Source organism: Muntiacus reevesi, chromosome 6 (assembly GCF_963930625.1).
Source record: "Muntiacus reevesi chromosome 6, mMunRee1.1, whole genome shotgun sequence".
NCBI lineage: Eukaryota > Metazoa > Chordata > Mammalia > Artiodactyla > Cervidae > Muntiacus > Muntiacus reevesi.
This window is the reverse complement of record NC_089254.1, coordinates 79,000,728-79,010,426: the sequence shown is the minus strand read 5'-3', so window position 1 is coordinate 79,010,426 and position 9,699 is coordinate 79,000,728. Positions and strand designations below refer to the sequence as shown.

The following is a 9,699-nucleotide window of genomic DNA, read 5'->3' as shown; positions in this document are numbered from 1 at the left end:
ACCCGCATCTCCTGCATTGGCAGGTGGGTACTTTACCACCAGCTTCACCTGGGAATCCTAATAATTTAGTATGTATCACTAAGGATAGGTACTCTTTTAGAAAACTTACTGCAACTTAAATTTGAAATATGTTTGCATGATTGATTCACATCTGTCTCCCCCTCTGGACTGTAAACTTCAAGAGGATAGAGACTGCATCATTTTTTTCATTATCACTGTATTACAACATCTAATACATTCTGAGCAAAAAGCAATTTCTCTGGCCTATCAATAGATGCTGATTGAATCATTTCATGTATGCATTTTAAATTTTACCTTATCCTTTTCAGTTTACATTTTTCATCAATGTTTTGTAGTTTTATTTTGCAACTAGAACAGGAAGTATTACCAAAGGGTAACATTCATTAATACCCAGATGGTTGATTAGCAGGCCAAATAAATTTACTACTTCTGATTCAATTGTAGCCTAAGGGTTTCCCTTCAGAAAAGGCTAATGAATGAATGCCTAACAGAACTCCACTTAGAATGCAATGAAATACTACAGAAAGTTTCCTCAAATGTTGTCACAGCATATAAAATTTGTGGAGTGAATATTTAAAAAAATAACATCTAACAAGATGAAATTTAACAAGAAAATAAAATGTAAAGTCCTTTATGTGGTTAAAAAACACCTCATAATTCCCAAGTATGAGCATAAGATATAACTGGAGGTGAGGCAGTAGAGTCATTGTGTTTAACTATATAAAGAGTGATTTATCTAGAAAAAGACTTAGGTTTACTCTAGGTGGCACTATGAATATAATTAGACTAAAGTGATTAGAGGAAAAAAATATCAACTCAAAAATTAAAAGAAAGTTGTGCTAAAAATAAGACCTACCCAAAAATATTAGACAGAAGTGCTAAAAACTAGGTTTTACTTACTTTCCCTTTTTAAGTGTTTGTGTGTTCAAGCGTAAGGTAGGCAAGCTCTGGTAACTAGCATACAAAGGGATCAAGAACACTGGATAAATTATCAGACTATAAATCTATAAGATACTTCCAACCATTAATCTTTTAAAAAATTCTTTTAGGGTAATATGAAAGGTGAAAAATATTCTTAAACACTTCCTAAAAAATGGCAAAGAAAAAATATACAAGTCATTTATCAATAACATTAAAAAAATTTTAAGGATATGGTACTTCATAAGTCTTAGGCTTATCAGGGGAAATGCCATAAACCAGAGCACTATACTGATGAAAATATATTAGATTCTCACCTGCAATTTTCCAGAAATAAACTCAGACACATATAAATAACTAGCTAAATATTAATTTTATCATAAAAATGTAATAAATTTTAAAATGTGAATGTATAAAGGGTCTTTACCATTTAAGAGGTAACCTAGGCTAATTCTTTTTAAACATGTTTTTAATTGGAAGAAAATTACAATTACAGTGTTGTGTTGATTTCTGCTGTATAACAGTGCAAATCAGCTATAATTATACATGTATCCCCTGCCTCTTAAGCGTCCCTCACCTACTCCATCCCACTCCTCTAGGTCATCACAAAGTACCAGGCTGGGCTCCCCGCTTTATATAACAACTCACCGCTATCTATTTTACACATGATAGTATATATATGTTGATCCTGCTTTCTCCATTCATCCCCCACTGGGTCCACAGGTCCATACTCTACAGTTGCATCTCCATTCCCTCCCTGTAAATAGATTCATCAATACCATTTTTCTAGATTCTACATATATGTGTGTGTTAATGCGCTATAAATATATATGATCTAGGTTCATTCACCTCATTAGAACTGACTCAAATTCATTATTTTCTATGGCTGACTAATATTCCTGAGAAAGCTACAGTTCTGCAAGGCACATGTACCCCAATGTTCACTGCAGCACTGTTCACAATAGCCAGGACATGGAAGCAACTTGCATGTCCATTGACAGATGAATGGATAAAGAAAATGTGGTACATAATATACAATACGCTAATGCATGTAAAAGTTCCTCAAAATGTCTCTCTAGCCTCTCACTAAACACATACAAGTCTAAAGAATCTACTCTCTCAAGATGTGGCTTATGGAATGTACTTTAAATGTTAGAAATTCTTTTATGTGAAGTTAAATCTTCCTTCCCCATAATTTTCCCTTTTTATCCTAGTCCTATCCTCCAGAACTTCTCTCAATTCCATCCAAACTTTCCTACCTATGTGAGTCCTTAAAGTAATCAAAGAGCACTAAAGCTCCTAATTTTTCTTCTCCAATGATGCCTTCTCATGTCCTGATTTCCAGATAGTAACCCAGAAATGTGCTCACTGCTTGCCCTTGAACATTCTTTGATTTGATTAAAGGACCCTCAAAAGAGAGCTTTCCAGAAGAGAGCTCAGTACTCCAGGTAAAGTCTGGCCAGCAGCACAAAATAAATAAGCCTTGTCTGTCTCATTTCTGTTAATGCAAGTCCACAAAATACCATTGACTTATATCGAACTTATTAGCAACTAAGTTAGTTTTTTTTTTTTTGTATTGCTGCTAACTATCAGTGGAATTGATTAACAATTAACCAAACTTTCTATGTAAATCCTGTAAAAGCTTCACCCATTTTTAAGAAACAAATGGATTTTACTCAATTAGCAAATAATGAGTCAAAGTGCTATTAATATTTCCATTTTAAAATGAGAAAATTAATATACCGATTACAATGAGATATCACCTTACACTGGTCAGAATGGCTATCATCAAAAAATCCACAAATACCAAATACCGGAGAGGGTGTAGAGAGAAGAGAACTCTCTTGCACTGTTGGTGGGAATGTAAATTGGTACAGCCATTATGGAAAACAGCATGAAGGTTTCTTAAAAAAACTAAAAATAGAGCTACCATATGACCTTGCAATCCCATTCTTGGGTATATATCCAGAGAAAAACATGACGCCAAAAGATATATGCAACCCCATGTTCACTGTAGCGCTGTTTACAATAGCCAAGACATTAAAGCAACCTAAAAGTCCATTGACAGGGGAATGGATAAAGAAGATGTGGTACATATACATGATGGAATTTTACTCAGCCATTGAAAGAATGAAATAATGCCATTTGGGCAACATGGATGGACCTAGAGAGTATCATACTGAGTGAAGTAGTCAGACAGAATAGGAGAAATATCATATGATACCCCCTATATGTGGAATTTGAGAAGAAATTATACAAATGAACTTATATTTAACAGAAAGAGACTCCCAGACTTAGAAAATGAATTTATAGTTGCCGGAGATGGGGGTGGCGGGGAAGGGATAGTTAGGAACTATACGAAGGTCATGTACACGTTGCTATATTTAAAATGGATAAACAACAAAGACCTATTGTATAGCACATGAAACTCTGCTCAATGTTATGTGCCAGGCTGGATTGGGGGAGATTTTTGGGGAACAATGGATACACTCAAAAAAAAAAAAAAAAAGACACAGGTTAAATGACGCATTGAAACCCATAACCAGAGATTACCAAAAATTATTCTAGAATGATCCATGGCCTAGATTCTGCACATTTCACTACACCACCATGCCCTCTCATGTGTTTTCCATGATTTTTATTGTTAACACTGTTTATAACAAAATTCTTCATATAGCAATATGTAATCACTAAATAGAAATATATACTCTTCATTACTCGTATTTTTATCTTCCTATGAACAATTTAAAAGTATGTGAACAGAGGGTGGTGGTTTGTTTAGCACTTTGGAATGAGAGGCTTTTCTTAAAATACATATTTTTAAAAACTATCTTTAATTCAAGCTGACAGGTAATTTTTCTTAAGAGTCTAGAATGATGAAAGTAACATTTTATGCTAAGACTCTTGAGACAGTAAACAAAATAAGAATTATGTGCTTAAACCAAAACTTATGAACTATGGACTCAAAATTTATTAGCATGGAAATAAAAGCCATTTTAAAAATTGAAAATTATACACTTTTCATCAGCTTTTCAGTTTCTTTCCAGAAGTGAACTGAAAAAAATCCATTAGAGCTGCAAATATATTTCAGCAGGGAGAGTTCAAGTAGGATCCTGCTGAAGAGACTGTGGTTGATGCCTATGAAGCAATAGCAAAGTCCTTGAACCAGATATCTGAAGAAACTTGATATGTGTAATTTATACATCATTCAGTAGTTTTGGAAAATCATTACTTTCTTATATTGCCATAGACATGTATGTAGCTATAGCTGCATTAATTATTTCTGTAAGTTATTGTGATAAATTACAGGAAAATATTGCAAAGGTATTTAATTGAGAATCACATTTTCTCTGAATTCACTGGGACCTCCATACACCATTCTGGATCATCTTGGGGAAAACAAGATCCAAGTCTGTCATCTGCAACTACTAATTATCTCTCATGAGTGAGGACACCCTGGCCTAGCTATGTTAGGACAATCATCATGGCTTTACAAATGATGCTTATTTTGTAATTCAGCCAGCTATGACAACTCAACTTCTCACCTATTCTAATGATGACACTCTCTCACCCTCATGGTCATATGAAGGTTTGCCATCTTACCTTGTCATACTTTACTGCATTCTCTTGCCTTCTGCTCTCAGAAGTCTCATGTGGTCCTGTTGGCTTGATTCATATTCTGCAAAATGCAAAGGTTTTCATCTATAAAATATTCATTAGATAATAAAGCAAATTTTTGTCCCTATTGTTTTATTCTCTAAGGACAAAAAAGAAAAAAGGTGTGTTCTTTCCCTCAGAAACTTAAACATTTATCTCCTCTAAAGACACAAAGCTTGCAACAATTGAAGTAGTTTATATTTTCAATCTATTTTGAATTATAATTGCAGTATTTTATATTTTCAATCTATTGTGAATTATTATAAAATCATGGCAAGTACACAAGACTTAAAGATTTGCCAACAAATCCAGATAATGTCATTTATTACGGTAACAAAATTACCTTTATGAGTTTGGATTTCTTCACAGGAATTAACACAACATCTATTATCTGAAAGGTATTGTGATAGGTAAAATTAGTCAAAATAAGTGAAAACTCCTGGCCCAAATTCTGACACTTAGTAGTCCTCCTAGATATTTGTTAAATTGTAAGCAACCAATTCTGTTAGTGTGATACTTGACTTTTTCCAAAATTCTTTTGACAAAGACGGACTGTTTTCAAAGTCCCAACCATATTGCAGGATGAGCAAATAAAAATAATTTATCAGGGCACAAGATATATTACAGTAACAAAAGGTGATATGATCACTGCAGAGTAAATGGAAATGTGTATTACTAATTATACTTTGCATATTGACAACATGACTAAAAAGTGAAAGTGAAAGTCACTCAGTTGTGTCTGACTCTTTGTGACCCAGTGGGCTAGTACAATCCACCAGTCAACAGAATTCTCCAGGCCACAATACTGGAGTGGGCAGCCTTTCCCTTATCCAGGGGATCTTCCCAACCCACGGATCAAACCTAGGTTTCCCACATTGCAAGAGGATTCTTTACCAGCTGAGCCACTAGGGAAGCCCAAGAATACTGGAGTGGGTAGCCTATCCCTTCTCCAGGGGATCTTCCCGACTCAGGGATTGAATCAAAATCTGCATTACAGCTGATTCCTTACTAATTGAACTATCAGGGAAGAAGCCTCACTAAAAAGTAACCCAGGACAAATTTTATTTTAAAAACAGTCCAGGGATTATTTCCAAAGCAATGTGTTTTATATTCTTTGTTTTCCAATTCCATATCAAAAATAAAGATTGAAGATTTGTAGCAAACAAAAAGACTTAAAGAGTGATGACTGTAGGTCACAGAAATCTGAAATTTGATTGGAAAAAATGAAACTTTCTTATTAGCATTTGACCCCCCCACCCCACACCCCATCACTTCCTTACTGATGGCATAAGTTAATCTTGATGGATTTAAGGAAGCATAATCAGATTCAGTTGTTGATGATAAATAAGCTATGAATTTCAGATACAAAAATATAATGTTATTGAGCACAAACAATGTCTACTTTAACTTTCTTCAAAGGGATAGGATTTCTTGCATTTGTACCTCTAAAGAGAACTTGTGGAAAAAGTTTAAGGTAATGTTCATTTGTTCACTTGAATGAATAAAATCTATATAACAGAACAGTGACTACTTACATGGAATACTACCATAGAATTTATACAGATATATAGGTATGCTTTAAAATTTCTATAACACAGCAAAAAATTAATTTTTAGAAACTGATAGCAAACATATTTTTCATGAAATTATATGGATGGAGGTGATTCCTGGGTTCAATTCTATCCGTTTTCAGAGAAATCTTAAAACCATACCTCTTGAGAGGTAGCTATTTAATGTAAGAGTAACGCATTAAAAATAAATGTAAATAATAATACAAATAATAAATATAAGACCAGTTAATATCAGAATAACACATATACTCTATGCACTTAAATAACAGAAGACTAGCGTCATTCAGTTCAGTCGCTCAGTCACGTCCGATTCTTTGAGACCCCATGGACTGCAGCACACCAGGCTTCCCTGTGCATCGCCAACTCCCAGAGCTTGCTCAAACTCATGTCCATCGAGTGATGCCATCCAAACATCTCATCCTCTTTCATCCCCTTCTCCTCCTGACTAGCTTGGGGGGTTTTTTAGGGTACAAGGCATATTTATATAAAATATATATGGACAATATTGAGTGGTTATTTTTCATTATTTCTATAAACTGTTTTTAGGGTAAATTGCCACCTTTCTAAATAGGAAATAAAACAACTGAAAGAATTCAGCCTTCCTAAAGAACACGTGCTTCCCTGGCTGCTCAATGTTAAAGAGTCTGCCTGCTAATGTAAGAGACATGGGTTCAATCCCCGGGTTGGCAAGATCCTCTGGAGAAGGAAATGGCAACTCACGCCAGTAATCTTGCCTATGTTCTTGCCAGTCTATGGGAAATTCCATAGACAGAGGAGCTTGCCTGGCTATAGACCATGGGGTCGCAAATAAGTTGGACACAACTTAGTGACTAAACAACAAAAAGACACACATCAAGTTGAATACCTGCTAGGATTTAAATTTAGGAGTCATACTGAAGTTGCCCAAATCTCACAACTTTTGATACTGGTAAAGGTATTCAGAGGTGACAGAAGATGAGATGGTTGGATGGTATCACTGACTCAATAGACATGAATCTGAGCAAACACTGAGGGATAGTGAAGGACAGGGAGGCCTGGCATGCTGCAGTCCATGCAGTCATGAGGAGCTGGACACCACTTAACAACTGAACAACAAAAGGCAGCCAAGAGGCTGAAAGGCTGAGGAAGTCTAAAAAGGGATTAACTCTGAGATATTCTCCCAATACAGACCTTGGTACCTCATTATCAAGGACTTCCTAGCTCTTAGACTGGAAATCAAAGTTACCACTAATCCATCTGAACTTCAGGTCTTATTCAAATTTGACAATAATTGTTTTTTCTTCTCCAGAAAATGTATTATTTTTTCTTGTCTAAGACATGAGGGAAATCTTCATGTCTTATCACTTCTTTTACTATATACTTTTCTTAGAGATACATCATTTACTTATCAAGCAGTACAAAGAAAACCCTACAAGGTGTTGATACCTGACTTTGACAGCTACTCACGATGTATCGTAACATTACTTTGGTAGTGACTCACCATGAATAATGATACTCCTCCTTCCACTTGTTAACATTTTATTTTATAATGTGGTCTGCTGCTGCTGCTGCTGCTGCTGCTGCTGCTGCTGCTGCTGCTAAGTCGCTTCAGTCATGTCTGACACTGTGCATCCCCATGGATGGCAGCCCACCAGGCTCCCCTGTCTCTGGGATTCTCCAGGCAAGAACACTGGAGTAGGTTGCCATTTCCTTATCCAACACATGCATGCCTGCTAAATTGCTTCAGTCATGTCTGACTCTGTGCGACCCCATGGACAGCAGCCCACCAAAGCTCCTCTGTCCAAGGGATCCTCCAGGCAATAATACTGGAGTGGGTTGCCATTTCCTTCTCCAATAATGTGGTCTACTTTCCTTTAATTCATTGTAACTCTTATATTAAGTATCTCATTCTTATATGTAACTGATTCAGTTATTTGTTGTCTATAGCTTCCTCACTTGGGTTATACATTTTTCTTAAATTTTAGTGCTTTTTTTTTTTCTATTGAACACTGACAAAACACTCCATAGGGAAGGATAAAATCACAGTTCTCATATTCAAGGGAAATGAGTTGTTGGATATGATTTACTGAAACTTAAGATGGGTCGATACCATTTTTATTACTTTTACTCACATAATACTTTTAGCATTGTATTTTATTAACTATTATAGTCTTTATCATGAGAACTAATTTTGAACAATTTTCTGTTGCTATGGAAGGATTTGATAATAAAACTGATTAACGGAATTTGATATCTGTTCAAATGTTTCAAAAAGGAATAGAACTCATTTAAAAACATTCTCTCCTCTCCTTTTGCTACCACACTGCCATGATCATGGGTCCCATGCACACTCCCAGGAAGGGCCTGTCCCAGTGGACTCTACCCGACAACCACAGCATCTCCACTTGGCTAAAGCTGACCTCTGACAATGTGAAGGATAGATCCAAAAACGGGCCAAGAAGGGCCTGTGTGCTGCTTGCTGAGTCGCTTCCGTCATGTCCAACTCTGTGCGACCCTATGAACTGTAGCCTGCTAGGCTCCTCTGTCCATGGGATTCTCCAGGGAAGAATACTGGAATGGTTGCAATGCCCTCCTCCAGGGGATCTTCCCAACCCAGGGATTAAACCCACATCTCTATGTCTCCTGCATTGGAAGGTACGTTCTTTACCACTAGTGCCACCTGGCAAACCCAAGAAGGGCCTGACTCCCTCACAAATAGGTGTGATCCTGAGAGACTCACATGGTGTTACAGAAGTACGTTTTGTGACAGGCGATTAAATCTTGAGAACTCTTAAGTCCAAAGGACTTGCTCCTGATCTTCCTGAGGATCTTTAGCATTTAATTAAGAAAGCTGTTGCTGTTGGAAAGCATCTTTAGAGGAACCAAAAGGATAAAGATGCTAAATTCCACCTGATTCTGACTGAGAGCCATATTCACCGTTGGCTCAATATTATAAGACCAAACGAGTCTTCTTTCCCAATTGGAAATATGAGTCATAAACAGCCTCTGCTATAGTTGCATAAATTTATCTACTGCACTCAAGCAATAAAGCTATTGAATTAACTACATAAAAAAGTTTCCTCTAGATAATGATCTTTCTTTTTGATAACAGAATGATGTTTAAGACATTTGATTTTTTTTCCTGCAATTCCTATGTAATTTCAGGTTTCAAAGACCTGTTATATCTGGAAGTCTCAATTTTAGTTCATTAGTTCACATAAGAAAATATAGTTTATTTATGGCAAATCTTGGTAACATGCAACTAGAAATTTTGAAAGGGAGAAACAAAAAGAAGCATTTCAAGATAATATCAATGAAGATATCTTTCTTTTGATTACATAAAACAGAATGTTATTAAAGTGCAACTCGGAAAAATGTACATATTATTATTTTAATAACAAATCCTCTATAAAATATCTGTCTAGACAATATAAGTTATTTGGAGCACATAATATTTCTTGAAACATTTATTATGATCATTTAACTTCACAGGATCTAGAAATAGTCAAATTATATCAATAAATTTGGAGCACTGTGGAGTATAATTACTCCT

At 35.7% G+C, this 9,699-nt stretch overlaps 1 pseudogene; it reads left to right on the top strand.

Moving 5' to 3' along the window:
* The first annotated feature begins 8,480 nt into the window (after nt 1–8,480).
* LOC136171006 (small ribosomal subunit protein uS15-like) lies at nt 8,481–9,169 on the top strand (annotated as a pseudogene).
* Nucleotides 9,170–9,699: the final 530 nt, after the last annotated feature.